We start from the raw sequence: 19467 nt of genomic DNA, 5'->3' as shown, positions 1-19467 counted from the left end.
TGAAGGTAGGATTCTGGTGGAAACCTCCGTCTCCCCAGATGAGGAAGATCGGGCTCATATGCCCTCCTGGCTCCCCCCACCCCGTCTCTGCTACCCTTATTGCTCCCAACGATGTGATTTACTCATTTAACATATTTCTGGGCTGTGTCCCCACCAGACAGTCAGCCCCCACGGAGGCAAGGGTTTGCGTCTGTCGTGGGCACTGCCGGGACACAGCCCAGGCCCAATAAGTTACCCGCCCAGTGAGTGAATGAATGAATGAGTGTACCCTCGCTTTCTGTGTGTGTGTCCCTTTCATCGGGTCTCTCTGGGTCTTTCTCCCTGTCTCTCTTGTGTCTCTCTCAGTCGTTGGCTGTCTTTGTCTATGTCGCTCTCCCACGCCTCTCCCAGGCCTCCGCTCCTCCAACGGGCCAGTCCCAGCTGGCCCCACACCCCCACTCCCAGTTCCCAGGAGTTTCCTGGCCAGGCCCAGCTCCCCCACCCTCAGACCAGAGGCTCCAGCCAGGAAGGGGGGCTGGGCCTGGTAGCTGAGACCTTCACCGCGATGGTGCCCTTTGACTCAGCCATGGGTGACACGAGGGTGTTCCAGGGGCCATGAGGGGAGGATTGGGGGGTGCCCCCATGTGAGGGATTGTGAGGGGCACCCAGGCCTGGTCAAATCCTTATGTAGCCCTTTGGGGATCCCTGAGGCTTCCACACACCCCCCATTCCTTGGGGAGACAGAACGGTTCCTGCCTGCTCGGACCAAAGACACAGGCAGTGGGGCTGGAATGGGGGAATGGGGAACGCTTGGGTGGTGGTGCTCTACAACCTTGCCTTCCAAGCCACAGGGATGAGCCCTGAAGATTCCCCAAACGCAGTGGGGCCACCCAGATGCTGGATAAATGACCCCCTTCTGCAAAAGGGAAGCCACACCCCTCGTGGGAAGATGGCCTCTTCACACCTCCCTGGGCTCTATGCTGTCCAGGGCCCTCCAATCACCAACCACCCCCCACCTCCTAGTGCCTCTTTTCTGTAGACTGGGACCCTGATTTCTCCAGCAGTTGTCAGGAGCCTGGACATCTCTGTGCCGCCACCCCTATCCACCATTCCACACCTGTGGTCACAGTTCTTAATACTCAGATCAGGTACCTCTCCTGCTCTAAATTCTCCCATGGCTCCCTAGGTGTCTCAAAGTAACTGCCAAAGTCCTCACCACCATCCCCGTGGCTCTGCTTGGTGTCTCCTTACTTACTTCCCTGCCATCCCTGCCTCCAGCCATCCACTGGCCTCCAGCCCCGCTGGCCTCCTCCCAGTTCCTCACACAATTCAGGACCTTTGCACTTGGGGATAGGTCTGCCCGGAACACCCTTCCCCCAACCCTTCCCAGCTGGTCACCTCCTCAGAGAAGTCTTCCTTGATCTCTCTCCCTCCTCCCCAATCTCACATGGCATCTGGCACCATCTGAAATTACCTTGATTATTTATTTATTCATGTGGCGTATGGTGTGTCTGTGCCCCAGACCCCCAGATCCAGGAAGGCAGAGACCCTGTCTGTTCCTCTGCCCCAATGTCATCTAAATATAAAGGGTTCAGGGTCTGTCACCAGGCTCAGCTACTTTGTAGTCTAGGACCATGGGTAAATGATGCCCTCTCTGAGCCTCAGGGACCTCATCTGTAAAAGTTAATAACAGTGTCCACTCTGAGGGATATTGTTGAGGATGAAAGGTATTAGAACAAAACCAGAATGACGAAACAAAACCAGAGCCAGGACATACAGTGAGAGCTCAATAAATGTTGGGTATTATTGGTCACCACCGTATCCCTGAGGAGGAATTAGGAGAGGACTCAGCTCAGGCCCCAGGGGCCTCAAGCACCACCAGCCCCAACCCATTCCCTCCCATTCTGCACCCCCCGCCCCCCAGTCAAGCCTGGTCTCTTCCCCGGGGAGGGGCAGCCTCACCTGATACATGCCTGGGCCGGCACACCCACCAAGCAGGTTCTACTCCCAGGGCCCTCACACAGGGGCTGCCCCGCCCTGGTCTGCACCTAGTCTCAAAGCAGAGTCAGTGCCTGCAAGAGCACAAAATGCCTAACATGGTCCCCTCAGACCCCCACCCACCTAGAGGGCTGGAGGACCACAGTGGCGGGGGGGGGGGTGTCCATTCAGCCCTCTCCACCCCCTTCAGACCAATCCTGAGGCATGAACGCGGCTGGCAGGGAGGTGCAAACTGACAACTTTCCCCCTGGCCAGAGACCAGAGCAGTCACAGTTTGGGGGATCTCAAACTGGAGGCCCAAGGGCCAAGTGTGGCCCACAACCCCAGGCCTGTTTGCTTAGCTCAGAGTCTTGCCATTCAAACAACCCTCTGACCTGGCCAGAAACACTGTACTTTTTTGTTGATAAATTTGTTGCTCGAAGGGGTACAGATTAATAGCTCTGGGACTATTTATATGCTAGTGTTGAACAAATAAGTACATATGGTAGATCCTCACAGCCAGGTTTCATGCTCTTGCAGAAGGAAGTTGCAAATAAGCAAGGTGGGGGCACCTGGCTGGCTTAGGCAGTGGAGCGGTAGAGCGTACCAACTCTTAATCTCAGGGTGGTAGGTTTGAGCCCCACGTTGGGTGTCGACATTACTTAAAAATAAAATCTTAAAAAAAAAAAGCAACGTGGTGCTGGACTGTGGTTAGCAGTATGACATGTTTATTTTAATAGATATAAGGGGCGCCTGGGTGGCTCAGTGGGTTAAGGGTCTGCCTTTGGCTCAGGTCATGATCCCAGGGTCCTGGAATCGAGTTCTGCATCAGGCTCCCTGCTCAGTGGGGAACCTCCTTCTCACTCTCCCTCTGCTGCTCCCCCTGCTTGTGCGTGCTATCTCTCCGACCAATAAATAAAATCTTTTTTTAAAAGATAGATATGAAAATAAATATAAATGTGTCTCTCCATGGCTTAGTAAACACACCCATATTCCCTAGCACCGTCTGCTGAAGGTTCAGAAGCATTGATACTCTAGAAAAAAAATGAGTACACTCAGCCCCCGGGTCTTGGTCTTTAAATACCATTTCCTAATGCAGGGACCCAGGGCTGGAGAAATGGCTGATTCTAGGGCTAGGGCAGAGAAAATACCAAGCTTGGAGACTTTCCTAGAAAGTCCTTAAAACAAGCTGAAAGGACACAGGAGCCAACCTGAAAGAACTTCTCTTGGCCAAAGCTGGAACAATTTGAGAATAAGGTGAATAAGCATAGTATTGGATTATAACCCAAACGATGAAATAAATGTCCACAAGTCCATACTGATTAAAAATACATGATTAAATCCATTTAAAAATGGAGGAGAAGGGATAAATCTCCCTGACAGGAGACTTCCAATTAATAATGTAGAATGAGGGGCCCCAGGGTGGCTCAGTCGGTTAAGTGTCTGACTCTTGGTTTTGGCTCAGGTGGTGATCTCAGGGTCCCTGAGATCAAGCCCCACGTGGGGCTCCAGCAGCTCAGAGTCTGCTGGAGAGTCTCTCTCCCTCTCCCTCTCCCTCTGCTCCTTCCCCGTTCTGCCCATGCACTCTCTTACTCTCTCTCAAATAAATAAATAAAAATCTTAAAAAGAAATAAATGTAGAATGAACGATGAAAATAGAAACTAGCTGTTAGAATACCACAGTAATGACCGCTGCAGGCAGAATCCACTGATGGATGAGAAATTTTTTTTTGATGGATGAGAAATTTAATGGACAAAACCTTAGGGAGAAACAGGACATTTGCATAGCCTCAAAGTTTCTACTCCTAAATATTTATTAATCACTTTGATGTCTTGTGAGGCACCTGGCTGGCTCAGTTGGTAGAGCATGTGATGCTTGATCATCCGGTTTTGGGTGTAGAACTTACTTAAAAATAAAATCTTAAACAAAAATCACCTTGATGGCCTTAATCTTTGTCCACAAATTCTTTTTTTTTAAGATTTTATTTATTTATTTGACAGAGAGAGACATAGCGAGAGAGGGAACACAAGCAGGGGGACTGGTAGAGGGAGAAGCAGGCTTCCCGCTGAGCAGGGAGCCTAATGCGGGGCTCGATCCCAGGACCCCGGGATCATGACCTGAGCCGAAGGCAGACGCTTAATGACTGAGCCACCCAGGTGCCCCTCTTTGTCCACAAATTCTTGATACTCCTTCCCATAAGGAGTGGAGCTAAGTTGCACCGTCCTTGAGGGGAAATGGACTTGGTGTCTTGCTTCACAGGACTAGAGTATAGTATAAGAAAAAATTGCACAGAGAGGTTCATAGTGACTTTAGTCATAATTGCCAGAAGTTGGAAGCAACCAAGGTGTCCTTCAGTAGGGGAATGGATAAACTGCAGGACATCCACACACAGGAATATTATTCAGCGCTAAAAAGAAATGAGCTATCAAGCCATGAAAAGGCAGGAGGAACCTTAAATGCACATCACTAAGTGAAAGAAGCCAGTCAGAAAAGGCTACATGCGGGGTGCTGGGGTGGCCCAGTCACTTGAGCGCCCAACTCTTGGTTTCTGCTCAGGTCATGATCTCAGGGTTGTGGGATCAAGCCCTGCGTCGGGCTCTGCGCTCATCATGGAGTCTGCTGGAGATCTTCTCCCTCTGCTCCTCTCCCTGCTCTCTCTCTCAAATAAGTAAATAAATAAAATCTTTAAAAAAGGGGGCGCCTGGGTGGCGCAGTTGGTTGAGCGACTGCCTTCGGCTCAGGTCATGATCCTGGAGTCCCAGGATCGAGTCCCACATCGGGCTCCCTGCTCAGCAGGGAGTCTGCTTCTCCCTCTGACCCTCCCCCCTCTCATGTGCTCTCTCTCTCTCTCTCTCTCATTCTCTCTTTCAAATAAATTAAAAAAAAATCTTAAAAAAAAAAAGAAAGAAAAGAAAAGGCTGCATGCTGTTTGTTTGCAGCTCTATGATATTCTGGAAGAGCCAAAGGTGTGGAGACAGTAGAAAGCTCAGTGATGGTGGGTGTAAGGGGTGGAGAAAGATGACTAGGTGGGGCGCAGCGGACTTTTCTGGCAGTGATGGCATCATTATACGTTGGTCCAAACCCATACAATGTACAACCCCAAGAGTGAAGCCTAATGTCAACTGTGGACTCTGGATGATAATAACGTGTCATGTTAGGTTCACGAGTTCTACCCAATGTGGCACTGTGATGTGGGATGTCCACGGTGGGGCAGGTTGTGGGGCAGCAGGGTGTATGTGGGGACTCTGTACTTTCCACTTAATTTCAGAGAAATACAACTGCTCTGAAAAATAAGTTTATTAATTTTTCAAAACACCTTTGCCATTTCAAGTGGGTGGATGCTCCCAGGCCATGCCGCCTGGTGGCTTTGGCCATGTGGATTGCCAGCCTGGCCTCTGAAGGTATTTGAGTTTGGGACTCCTGGCTGAGATGCCAGGGACATGGATTTGGGGGCAGACCAATGGCAGGGCGATTTCCAGGTTCCTAAACCTCTCTGCACTTCAGTTTCCTCACCTGAAAATAGGGACACACATTGCTGCCGTTAGGGCCTCACCTTCTGGTGGGGGCAACCAAAAAACCCACATACAAGTCAATAAGCAAATTCCACATAGTGATGTGTGCTATTAACCAATCAGATATCACGGTGTGATAGGAGAGTGACTGGGGGGGCCATTTCAGATCCAGAGAGCCAGGCATCCCTCCTTAAGGAGGTGAAGGGAGCTGAGGTCAACAGAATGGGGGTTCCCGGCAGAGGAATCATCCTGAGCAAAGGCCTAGAATACTCCTTTTAATTTTTTAAAACTGAGGTGATATTCACATAACATAAAATTAGCCATTTTATTTTATTTTATTTTTTAAAGATTTTATTTATTTATTTGACAGAGAGAGAGACACAGCGAGAGAGGGAACACAAGCAGGGGGAGTGGGAGAGGGAGAAGCAGGCTTCCCAAGGAGCAGGGAGCCCAATGCGGGGCTCGATCCCAGGACCCTGGGATCATGACCTGAGCCGAAGGCAGACGATTAACGACTGAGCCATCCAGGCGCCCCAAAATTAGCCATTTTAAAGGAACAACTCAATGACTTTTATAGTACATTCACAATGGTATGCAATCACCACTTCTGTCTAGTTTTAAGACATTTCAAAAAAAAAAAAAAAAAGACATTTTATCACCGCAGAAGGAAACCACACCCATTAAACAGCCACTCCTCATTGCCCCCTCCCTGGTACTTCATGTAAATGAAATCATGCAGTCTGTGATCTTTTTTATCTGACTTCTCTCACTTGGCATCATGTTTTCGGGGTTCTTCCAGTTGTTGAAGGCACCGGGAGTCCATTTCTTTTTACAGCTGAATAGTATTTTATCGTATTTGTGGACTTCTTCTTAAAGGTTCTAAAAGGCTCCGAGAAGAGACTTTCGGTTGGGTGGAGGGAAAGGGAGGAGAAGGCAGCCTGGTGGTGGGGCATCACCTTGTCCTGAGATGATGGGCAGGACTTGGGTGGAGCCACACACTTCTCTCTCCTCACCTGTTCATCCCAGGCCTGGCCAACTGCCCAGGGGGGGAAAGCTGACCTCATCCTCCCTTACCTGTGTGCCCAGTTACGGCTCGGGTTAAACTCAGGACAAGCACTTCAAAATCTCTTGATGTGGGTGGGGGCCAAGTCCTCGGGGAGACAGGAGGAGGCAGGCCCTGATCTTTCCCCCAGGCCACCCCTCTAGGTACCCTCCTCCCTGCACCCTCTCACTTCCCAAGCCCTAGGCTTGGAAACTGGGAGTCAGCACCTCCTCTCTCTTCCCCCCGCCCCACACTTAGACATTCATTTCACAGACTAGGTAGAAGGGAAAGAACAGCTGGGCAGAGGCAGTCGATCAGCACAGGCAAAGGCCTGGAGGCTGCAAAGAATGCGAGAAAGAAAAGGAAATGAGGTCAGTTGGGCAAGAGCTTGGCTTAGGGGGAGCGAAGAAGAGGGGGTTGGGGGTGTTTTGGGGCCGGGGTAAGGGTCAGGTCTGCTGGGGCCTGAAATGCCAAGCCTCTGCTGTCTGACCACCACCTCACTAGATGACTTGCCAAACCTCTCTGATCTCAATCTCCCTCTCTGTAAACTGGGGTCGTTCACACAGTGATCTTGTGAATACAGATGCAGTCATCGGTGCCGAGTTAACACCTCTCCTGACAGAGCAAACCACTCTATAAATGTCAGCTATTATGTTTTAACCACTTTATTGAGATTCAATTCGCCTATCATACAATTCACCCACTTAAAGCATGGATTTTAGATCTTGATGGTTCTTGGTGGATTCACAGAGTGTGTCACCAATCACCACATCTAATTTTAGAACGCTGCATCACTCACAAAGGAAACTCCATACCCACTGGCCATCACCCTCATTTCTCCCCTCCGCCCAGCCCCTGGAAACCACGCATCTACTTCCTGTCTCTATGGATTTGTCTATTCTTGACATTTCATGTGAATGGAATCATACAGTATGTGATACTTTGTGTCTGGCTTCGTTCACTCAGCCAAGCATGTTTTCAAGACCCAGCCATGCCGAGACGCCTGGGTGGCTCAGTCGTTCAGCATCTGCCTTCGGCTCAGGTCATGATCCCAGGGTCCTGGGATCGAGCCCCACATCGAGCTCCCTGCTCGGCGGGAGGCCTGCTTCTCCCTCTCCCACTCCCCCTGCTTGTGTTCCCTCTCTCGCTGTGTCTCTCTCTGTCAAATAGATAAATAAAATCTTAAAAAAAAAAAAAAAAAGACCCAGCCATGTCGTAGCATGAATCCCTACATCATTCCTTTTTATGGCTGAATAAGATGTCATGGTATGGCTATGCCACGTTTAGTTTTTCCATCCATCAGCTTGTGGGCACTTGGGTTGTTTCTCCTTTTTTGGCTAGCTAGGAAAACGCTGCTCTGAACCTTGGTGTGTAGGCTTTTTGTGCGGATATATATTTTTGTTTCCACTGGATATATTCCTGAGAGTGGAATTGCTGGGTCATATGGTAACTCTTTGTTTAACATTTGGAGGAATTGCCAGACTGTTTTCCAAATCGATTGTGCCATTTTGCATTCCCAGCTGCCATGTATAAGGGTTCTGATTTCCCCACATCCTTGCTAATGCTTATTATTGTCTGTCCTTTATTATGGTAGCCATCCGAATGAGGGTGAGGTGGCATCCAATTGTGGTTTTGGTAGTTATTACTTTTTCTTCCTGTTTTTATCAATCCACTTTTCACACTTCAGTCCATCCTTCCTCCTGTCCTTCTGCTCACAACACTCCATTACTCCTTGGTACCCTTTGAAGAAAGTTCAAAAAGTCCTGGCCATTGGTATTGGCTCTCCCCCCCACCCCCACCCCCACCTACTTCACCCCATAGCATGGTTCCTGCCTCTGAATCTCCAAATCTGGCAACTGCTCCTCATGGTCAAAGAGAGGCAAGCTTTGGGGTCAGGCAGAAAGGGTTTGGAATCCTGGCTCTGATGATCTTGGGTGGAATGATTCACCTCTGTGAGGCTCAGTACCAATCAGTTAAATGGGAATCAGATTGTTCCCTCTCTCATAGGGTTCAATGAATCAGTTCATGTCAACTCTTTCTTTTTTTTTTAAGAGTTTATTTTTTTAAGTAATCTCTACACCCAACATCGAGCTCGAACTCACAACCCCGAGATTAAGAGCCACACACTCTACTGCCTGAGCCAGCCAGACGCCCCTCATGTCAACTCTTTAGTGCAATGTCTAGCATTGAGTAGGGGCCCTATGGACCAGGATTTACTTAGTTGGAAGTTCCAGAAAAACAAAACAAAACTAAGTTCAACTAAAAAACAACTCAAACTCATGTGAGGAAAAAGAAGAGATGAATTGGCTCCTGTAACTGAAAATCTAGGGGTCTAGGAGTTGCGTTGACTCTAGGCATGGCTGGATCAAGAAGCTATATAGTGCCACTAGGAATCTAACTTACTGCTTCCTGGCTCAACTGGGCTTTCATCTCATCAGGCTCCCCTTTGGGTGGCAGAGATCCCGTCTCCACTATAGACCTATGATTTCCACTCAGCAGCTACTTGGAAAGAGATATTCAACTGCCCCCAAGGTTTCAACCCATGTCCTAGTACTGCATTTCATTGGTCCGGCAAGGATCACATGACACAACCAAACCAATCACCGGACCTAGGGGATGGACTGCTCTGATTGGCCGGCTCGGAGAGGAGGTCATCCCAAATTTGTTCACACCTCCCTCTGAGCCAGTGTGAGTCCTCAAGCCTTGGTAGGTTGTGTTTCAGGCGTCTGAGATGGGAAGGCATGGAGCGTCGGAAAAGTCAGGAGTTAACGTTCGTGGAGTTCAGTTTGGGCCTTTTGAGTTTGAGATGCCTCCCAGGCATCGCATGGTGCCCCTGAGTCATCAACTGGATAGGAGACACCATTCACCGGGTGTCTTGGTGGCTCACATTCTTATTATTGCTTTTATGGAAAGGTAATTTCATTTCCCTTTGAAGGATACAATTGGAAAGTGTAACTTTTATGATGTATAATTTCTCCACCTGGAGATAATTGCCTTTTTTTTTTTCCTTCTTAGAAGTTCTGGCAGCACATCTCAATTCAGCTTTCCAAATGATCATGCCGTCCAGATAATGTATAGGGAGCATTCTGTTTCCTTCCTGGGTTCTTTCTCCTGGCCAGTTTCTCTTGCCACCGTCCCAGGAATCATCTTCAGTTCCCATATTGGGACACCTGTTTCCTCCATCCCGTGTCTTCCTTTTTTGTTGTTGTTGGTTCGCCCCCTTGTTTTGGTGTGGTGCATTCTTTTTTTTTTTTTAAGATTTTATTTATTTATTTGAGAGAGAGAATGAGATAGAGAGAGAGAGCATGAGATGGGGGAGGGTCAGAGGGAGAAGCAGACTCCCTGCTGAGCAGGGAGCCCGATGAGGGACTCAATCCTGGGACTCCAGGATCATGACCTGAACCGAAGGCAGACGCTCAACGACTGAGCCACCCAGGCGCCCCAAACCAGTAGCTCTTAACTGGAAAACTCATCCAATTCCCGTGACTGCTTTGACTAATTCTGGCCATCGGAATGCAAGTGGAAGTAGAATCACTTCTCTCTGTCAGTCACTTCTGAGCAGAGGCATCGAAAAGCCCACCCACGCCTCCCCAGCCTCCCTCTTGTCCCTCCGCGCCATCTGAGGCAGTGAGTCTAACATGGTGCAGCCACAACATGGTGGGCGCCTCATTAGCCCGGGCCCCTGCCTGACGGTGTGGAGCCGAGCCCCTGCCAGCCCATAGAGGATGAGTAACACGAGGGAGAAATAAACTTTGGTTGTGTTAAACGACCGTGCTCTAGACATGTTTGTTCTTGCAGCGAAACTGGACTTGGGCTAATACAGAGTCCAACTTGACTGTGGCTTCCTCAGAGATGTCCTCCTGGGTCGCAGCCGCTGAACTAAGATTACTTCCCCCTATTGTCAACTTGTAGTTCCCGACGTGACCCTTACTGCTATCATAACTGTGAAATTATTTGTGTAACGAGTTTAGCATCAATCTCCCGCATCCCCCCTCCAAGACCCCAAGAGGAGAGAGAGTGGTATTTGGGTTACTTACCCAGTGCTGCAGCCTTGAACCCAGGACAGAGCCTGGCCCTCAGTAGATGTTCAGGAACCATTTTTTTTTAAGACTTTTTATTTTTTATTTGACAGAGGGAGAGCCCAAGCAGCGGGAGCGGCAGGCAGAAGGAGAGGGAGAAGCAGACTCCCCACTGAGCAGGGAGCCCGACTCGGGGCTTGATCCCAGGACCGTGGGATCACGACCTGAGCCGAAGGCAGACGCTTAAGGGTCTGAGCCACCCAGGCGCCCCAGGAACCATTTGTTGAGTGATAGAAGAGCTTTACATCCTTTCAGCCAGAAAGACAGCAATGAGCAGAGTGTATTTCTAGCACGTTTCCTCACACAACTCTTGATGTAATAGAAGCATGAGAGGCAGCATGGGATGGTCTCAAGGAGGCAAGGAAGTTTGACAAGGAGCATGATTGATGGTGAGAAAGCATCTGTCTGCGTATTTAGTTTTCTTCAAGAGTGTGTGATTTATTCTAGCAACTGCTCAGCCCAGGAGGGATTTCCAGGGCATGATGTATTTCACTGAGGGGCATGGGAACAGGGTGGAGAAGCATAGACGCATTCTTGGAATTGCTGAGACCCAGAAGGAAATTCAGGCAGCGACGCCAAGATGCAGTCACGGGGAGACAGTCCTACTGTATTGGATTCCACTCGGGTGCACTTTTGTGGCTGTGCCCTAACGTCAGCATACCGATTTGTTCCTTCGCCTTTGCTGAGCTATCGCCGACATACAACAAACCGCTCGTGTTTCCAATGTTCTGGTTCCTCCACGGCACATCCTCTCCAGCACTTGGTGTGGGCAGTCTCTTTCACTGTAGCTCTTCTGGTGGGTTTATAGTGGGATCTGGTTGTCCCGTTGTTTTGCATTTCCCTGACGGCTGCTGATGTTGAGAATCTTTCGGGTGCTTATTTGGCATCCGTGTATCTTCTTTTGTGAAGAGTCTGTTCAAAGCTCTTACCAGTGTTTTCACTGGGTTGCGTTCTACGTTTTAAATGCATGGTGGGGCGCCTGGATGGCTCAGTCGGTTAAGCATCTGCCTTCGGCTCAGGTCATGGTCCCGGGGTCCTGGGATCGAGCCCCGTGTCCGGCTCCCTGCTCAGCGGGAAGCCTGCTTCTCCCTCTCCCTCTGCTGCTCCCCCTGCTTGTGCTCTCTTTCTGTCAAATAAATGAATAACATCTTTAAATAAAAAATAAATGCATGGTGATTCTGAAGATTATCCCTGGGGATAATAGGAGCTCCCCTGCTGGACGACCTCTACATCTGAGCCTCTCTATCCTCATCTATAAAAGGCGGATAATAAATGTACCTACCTTGTAGGGTAGTGCTGAGTGTTAAGTACTTAAGACAGGTCAAGTCAGGGGGCACCTGGGTGGCTCAGTCAGTTAAGCATCCGACTCTTGATTTCGGCTTAGGTCGTGATCTTAGGGTCATGAGATTGAGCCCCAAGTTGGGCTCCATGTTCAGCAGGGAGTCTGCTTGAGATTCTCTCTCCTGCTCTGCCCCTCCCCTGCCTCTTGCTCGCTCTCTCTCTAAAATAAATAAATAAATCTTAAAAAAATAAAAGACAGGGGAGCCTGGGTGGCTCAGTTGGTTAAGCGACTGCCTTCGGCTCAGGTCATGATCCTGGAGTCCCGGGATCGAGTCCCGCATCGGGCTCCCTGCTCAGCGGGGAGTCTGCTTCTCCCTCTGACCCTCTTCCCTCTCGTGCTCTCTATCTCTCATTCTCTCTCTCTCAAATAAATAAATAAAATCTTAAAAATAAATAAATAAATAAATAAATAAATAAATAAATAAATAAAAGACAGGTAAAGTCAGTAGGGAACTGATCTGGAGCCCTGGAGAAGCCAGCTGTGGAGACTCAGAAACAGCTGGGAGGAGGCTTTGAGGATGGCTAAGTTCTATAATCATTTAGTCATTCAACAAACAGTTATTGTGCATCAGTTGTGTTCTAACACAAGAGACACAAGGGAGTGGGGATGTCTGGTTTTCTCTTGTCATCGCCAGCTCTAGGTGCAGGCGTGTTGCAAGGGGTGATGGATGTTCTTGAGAGAATAATGGAGTCAGAGAGTTATAGCTCTTGTCTTTCTAGGGCTTTCGCTCTCACAGGGGCACCAGGATTCACAAGCAATGACACAGTTGATTAGGAATTATTACAGCTGTGGTCAGGGGGAGACTGAGAACAGATAAAGGGCCCTAGCCCGGGGCACCTGGATGGCTCAGTCGGTTAAGTGTCTGCCTTCAGCTCAGGTAGATCTGAGACCGAACCCCGTGTCCAGCTCCCTGCTCAGAGGGGAGTCTGCTTGTTCCTTTCCCTCCGTCCGCCCTGCCCCCAGGCTCTTGTGCTCATTCTCTCTCTCCCTCTCTCTCCTTCTCAAATAAATAAAATCATTTAAAAAAATTATTTATTTATTTGACAGAGAGAGACACAGTGAGAGAGAGAGCACAAGCAGGGGGAGCGGGAGAGGGAGAAGCAGGCTTCCCACGGAGCAGGGAGCCCGATATAGGGCTCGATCCCAGGACCCTGGGATCGTGACCTGAGCCGAAGGCAGACACTTAACGACTGAGCCACCCGGGCGCCCCTCAAATAAATAAAATCTTTAAAAAACATAAAACAAAAACAATGACCCTAGCCCCGTGGAGGTCAGGACAGGCCTCAGGGCAGAAGTTGGGCAAGCTGAGGCCTGAAAGGGAAAAGGCACCAAGAGGCGATATTAGTTTCCCACGGCTGCCCGTAATAAATTAGAACACAGGGCTGGCTTGAAACGGAAACGGATTCTCTCACAGTTCTGGGAGCTAGAAGCCCAAAGTCAAGGTGTCAACAGGGCCCTCTCTCTCTGAGGGTGCCAGGGCAGAGGAGAGACTCCTTCCTTCCCTCTTTCCTAGCATCGGGTGGTAAGTGGCATCTCTGTTTTGTAGGTGAATGACTTCAATCTCTGCCTCCGTGGTCACTGGCCTTCTTCCCAGTGTCCTTGTGTCTGTTTTCTCTTCTTACAGGGACACCAGTCACTAGTCGTCTTGGATTCAGGGCCCACGCTAATCCAGTATGACCTCATCTTAACTAATGCCATCTGCAAACTATTTCCAAATAAGGTCACAACCACAGGTACCTGGGGTTAGGACTTCAACATAGCTTTCTGGGAGAAACAATACAGCCCAAAGGCAGGCTAGCCTGGGACAATACTGGGATTTGGGATCTGAGGTGGTGGTGCCATTTGGCACCAAACAAGTCTGGTGCAGCCCAGTGGGGGGTCCTGGGGTAGGGGTGCCTGGCAACTGGTTTGCTTAAGAGAATGGGACCTTGCAGGAGAAGGAGGAGGGGGAGAGGAAGGGAAGAAGGAGTTGAAAGAGCAGCATCAGCACAGATGGAGATCCAGAGCAGGCGCTGAACAGCTCCAAGGGGTCAGCCTTGATTCAGGCAGAGGTTGTCTGGCGAAGGAAGGACCCAGGGGACCAACTGCATCTAGGACGTCACATGTCTGGACGTGTGCCATGGTTATATTTCCTGCACTGTCCAATACAGTAGCCACTGGCCACATGGGGCTGGTGGGCACCTGAAAGGTGTCCAGTCCAAATTGAGACATGCTATGGGTGTGAAATACACATCAGCTTTTGAAGACGGCGCCAAAAAAGGTCAAATAGCTCAATAATCATTTTTTATACTTAGTACATGTTGAAATGATATTTTGTGGATACTGAGTTAAATAAAAAGTATTGTTAAACTTAATTTTAGGGGCGCCTGGGTGGCTCGGTCGGTTGAGCGTCTGCCTTCTGCTTGGGTCGTGATCCCGTGGTCCGGGATTGAGCCCCACGTCAGGCTCTTTGCTCAGCGGGGAGTCTGCCTCTCCCTCTGCCTGCTGCTCCCCCTGCTTGTGCGCTCTCTCTAACAAACAAATAAATAAAATCTTAAAAAGCAAACCAAAACAAACAAAAAACCCCCCTTAATTTTGCCTGGAGTGCCTGGCTGGCTCAGTCAGTGGAGCGCGCGACTCTCGATCTCCGGGTTGTGAGTTTGAGCCCCATATTGTGTGTAGAGACTACTTAAAAATAAAATTAAAAAAAAATTTAATTTTACCTGTTTTTTAAATTGATTTTTTATTGAGATACATATTGACATATAACATTGTATTAGTTTCAAGTGTACAACATGATTTGATATTTGTATATGTTGCTAAATAATTGGCACACTAAGTTTACTTAATATCCTTTACCTCACATAGTTACAAACTGTTTTTCTTATAATGAGAACTTTTTTTTTAAAGATTTTATTTATTTATTTGACACAGAGAAACACAGCAAGAGAGGGAACACAAGCAGGGGGAGTGGGAGAGGGAGAAGCAGGCTTCCCATGGAGCAGGGAGCCCGATGTGGGGCTCGATCCCAGGACCCTGGGATCATGACCTGAGCCGAAGGCCGCCGCTTAACCAACTGAGCCACCCAGGTGCCCCGAGAACTTTTTTTTAAAGATTTTATTTATTGGGGCGCCTGGGTGGCTCAGTTGGTTAAGGCCTGGGTTAATGTCCATTGACATTCTTTTTTCGATCCTGGGATAGAGCCCCATGTTGGGCTCCTTGCTCAGCAGGGAGCCTACTTCTCCCCTGCCTGCCATTCCCCCTGCTTGTGCTTGCTCTCTGGCTCTCTCTGTGTCAAATAAATAAATAAATAAATAAATAAATAAATAAATAAATATCTTTAAAAAAAGATTTTATTTATTTATTTGAGAGAGAGTGAGCAAGAGAACATGAGCAGGGGCAGAGGCAAAGGGAGAGGGAAAAGCAGTCTCCCCGCTGAGCAGGGAGCTCAGTGGGGCTCAATCCCAGGGTCCTGGGATCATGACCTGAGCTGAAGGCAGCCGCTTAACTGACTGAGCCACCCAGACACCCGGATGAGAACTTTTAAGATCTATTCTCTTAGCAGCTTTGAAATACATAATACGGTATTGTTAAGTATAGTCACCATACTGTGCATTACATCCCCAGGACCTATTCATCTTTTTTTTTTTAAGATTTTATTTATTTAAAAAAAGATTTTATTTATCTATCTGAGAGAGAGGGAGCGAGCAGGACAGAGAGCACGAGCAGGGGAGAGGAGCAGAGGGAGAGGGAGAAGCAGGCTCCATGCCGGGCGGGGAGCCCAACACTGTGGATCCCAGGATGATGGGATCATGACCCCAGCCGAAGGCAGACTCTTAACCTACTGAGCCATCCAGGTGCCCCAGGCCTTTTTCTTTTTTTAAGATAATTTATTATTTTTTTAATATTTTATTTATTTTTTAAGTAAACTCTACACCCAACATGGGGCTCAACCTCACAACCCTAGATCAAGAGCTGCACTTTCTACTGAGTGAGCCAGGTGCCCCTAAGATCTTTTTATTTTATTTATTCATTTATTTTAAAGTTCTATTTATTTAAGTCATCTCTGCACCCATTGTGGGGCTCAAACTCATTACCACGAGATCAAGAGTCTCAAGCTCCATCAGCTGAGCCAGTGAGGTGCCCCATGTTTGGCCTTTTTTTAGATTCCACATGAAAGTGAGATCATACACAGTATTTGTGCTTCTCTGTCTGACTTATTTCACTGAGTATAATGCCCTCAAGGTCTATCCATGTTGTTGCGAATGGTAGGATTTCCTTCTTTTTTAAGGCTGAGTAATATTCCACTATATGTATACCCACCACGTTTTCTTTATCTGTTCATCCACTAATGGTCAGTTAGGTTGTTTCCAGGTGTTGAGTATTGTAAATAATGCTGTGGTGAACACGGGAGTGCAGATACCTCTATGAGATCCTGTCTTCGTCTCCTTTGGATAAATACCCAGACATTGGATTGCTGGATCACATGGTATCTCTCTTTTTAATTGTTTTGAGGATCCTCGATATTGTTTTCCACAATGGCTGCACCAGCATACACTCCCACTAACAGTGCACCGGGGATCCCTTTTCTCTACAATCTCACTAACACTTATAATCTTTTTTATAATAGCTATTCTAACAGGTGTGAGGTGATATCTCATTGTGGTTTTGATTTGCTTTTCCCTGATGATTAATGATGTTGCCCACCTTTTCATGTACCTGTTGGCCATTTGTATATCTTCTTTGGAAAACTGTCTGTTGAGATCCTCTGCCCATTTTTTAAAATTAGATTGTATTTTTCTAACATGGCTACTAGAATTTTGAATATTATATCTCACATTATGTATCTACTGAAAAGCACTGCTCTAGATTTCTTTGGTGTATAGAAACTGTTCATAAAAATAACTTGATGGGACACTTGGGTGGCTCAGTCGGTTAAATGTCCAACTTTTAATTTCGGCTCAGGTCATGATCTCCGGGCTGTGAGATCAAACCCCGCCTCGGGCTCCATGCTAGGCATGAGCCTGCTTGGGATTGTCTCTCTCCCTCTCCCTCTGCCCCTCCCTGCTTCCTCTCTAAAAATATAAAAAATAAATAACTTGATAAATAGGTTCTTCCAGCTGTTGGGTGGATTAGAGGCCTCAGAGTTGGCAGCCGGCTGCCAGCATTGGGGGCCAGACTGGGAGGGCAGTGGTGAACAAGAATATCAATAGCAGGGGCGCCTGGGTGGCTCAGTCGTTAAGCATCTGCCTTCGGCTCAGGTTCCTGGGATCGAGCCCCGCACCAGGCTCCCTGCTCCGCGGGAAGCCTGCTTCTCCCTCTCCCACTCCCCCTGCTTGTGTTCCTGCTTTCGCTATCTCTCTCTGTCAAATAAATAAATAAAATCTTTAAAAAAATTTTTGTAAAAAAAAAAAAAAGAATGTCAATAGCAGGGGCACCTGTTAAGCATTTGCCTTTGGCTCAGGTCATGAGGGTCCTGGGATCGAGTCACGTGTGGGGCTCCCTGCTCAGTGGGGAGTCTGCTTGTCTCCCTCTCCCTCCGCCCCTCCCACCCCCTGATTATACACTCTCTCTCTCTAATAAATAAATACATACATACATACATACAATCTTTAAGAAAAAAGAATGTCAATGGCAGCAACTCTTCACATGGAAGTCATGGCTGGTATTAGCCAGGCCCTGTTCTTAGCCTTCGGCATATTCCTTTCATCCTTCTCCCAAACCCTAGGAATTAGGCACTATTGCTAAGCCCATCTGGCAGATGAGGAAACTGAGGTGTAGGGCAGCAGGGTCACCTGTCCAAGAGGCCCGATCGCCTCGTCTGCCGAAGTGGCCATGGCTGTTGTGCTGCTTCAGGAGTATGAGGAGAACCGGGGACAGACAGACTCTGGTAAAGAAAGCAAGGGAGGCTGGGGGTGGGGGTGGGGCAAGCGTGTGGGAGGAAAAGCCAGCGGGGGTGAAATGCAGGACCAGTTAGGGGCACACGGAACCTGGGGAGCCTGAGGGACATTCCAAGAGGGACACATGTGGAGGCTGGACGCCGGGCTGGGGCCAGAGACCCACGTGGGGAGATGAGGTGATTATACTCATTGGGAAGGGGGAATGAAGGGCAAGGAGTTCAGGGCGCCACCGTAAGGGGGTGGTCAGCCACTAGATCAAACGGAAGGGGGTCACCTGTGGCCCCACATACCATCTGCCCTTTGCAACACTTGGGTGTCTCAGTCGGTTAAATGTCCAACTCTTCATATATTATTTCTACTTCATATATTATTTGTTGCACTTACTGTGTTGTTGAGCACCTACTGTGTACATTTAGGACACATGCTGAGTGTTGAGGAGCCAGCAGTGACCAAAATGGACAGAGTCCCCTGGCCTCGTGGTGTGGTGGGGACAGAGGTCATATACTATATATTTATTGGTGGTGGGGACAGAGGTAGTATATATACGATCAGTGCTCTAGTCTGAATGTTTGTGTCTCCCCACCCCCACCCTGCAGAATGCGTATATTGAAACCCTAGTCCCCAATGTGATGGTATGAGGAGGCAGGGCCTTTGGGAGATGATCAGGGGTTCGATGAGGTCATGAGGGTGGAGACTCCATGATGGGGTTAATGCCAAGAGGAAGACAGGAGATCTCTCTCTCTCTCTCTCTCTCTCTCTGCCTCTCTCACTGCACACACCAGAGAAAGGCCACGTGAGGACATAACCAGGAGGAGGGCCCTCACCAAGGTCTCGGGGGTCGTGGCACCCTGATCTCACGCTTCTACCCTCCAGGATCATGAGAAAGAAATGTTTGTTGTTTCAGCCACCCAGTCTGTAGTGTTTTTTACAGGAGCCTGAGCTCAATCAGGTTGTGGTAACTGCTCTGTGAAAAAAAAAATAGCAGGGAAAAGGAAAGGAGCCCAAAGGAGGAGGGGGTGGGGCAGATTTTGAGCACAGTCAGACTGTTGGGATGACGTTTGAATAAATTCCTGACAGAGGTCCAGGAGGAGCCAGCCATGCAGGTATCTCAAGGATGGGAGGGCTAGGGGGGCTAGGGGGGAACTGTTCGAGCAAAGGTCCTGGGGTGGGATTGCACATGTTGGATTTGAGAAAGGAGGAAGGTGTGGCTGAAAGGAGGTGCAGTGAGAGTAGAGCGGAGGGAAAATCAGGGAAGTGACCATCTTTTTGTACCCTGTTCACATCCCACAGCCTCATCCTATGCCCTTCAGCTGGCTGAGGACAGTGCCCTCGGGCTGGCCACTAGAGGCCACCCTCTCTGCCATTTACAGGGTCACAACCACTGTCATCCACCTTTGAGATTGTGGCTTGTTTACTCCGACTCCTGACTGTGCCTGTAATAGCATGCTAAAGTGCTTTACACGGATGAGCTCAGCTCGTCCTCCTAACATTCCCGAGTCAGAAGCATTGACAAATTTTTTACAGCTTTGAGTTATAACTGGCATACTGCAAATCATACACATTTCAAGTGTATAGTCTGATGAGTTTTCACATCTTGTAACCCAGCATCACGACCAAGCTACCCATCTCAAAAAGTTATATTCTAGCCCTTTTTTGT

Source organism: Eumetopias jubatus, unplaced genomic scaffold (assembly GCF_037043125.1).
Source record: "Eumetopias jubatus isolate StellerSeaLion01/CBP00866 unplaced genomic scaffold, mEumJub1_p1.0 scaffold_1, whole genome shotgun sequence".
NCBI classification, from domain to species: Eukaryota; Metazoa; Chordata; class Mammalia; order Carnivora; family Otariidae; genus Eumetopias; species Eumetopias jubatus.
The sequence above is the reverse complement of the archived record's forward strand: the minus strand, read 5'-3'. Positions refer to the sequence as shown.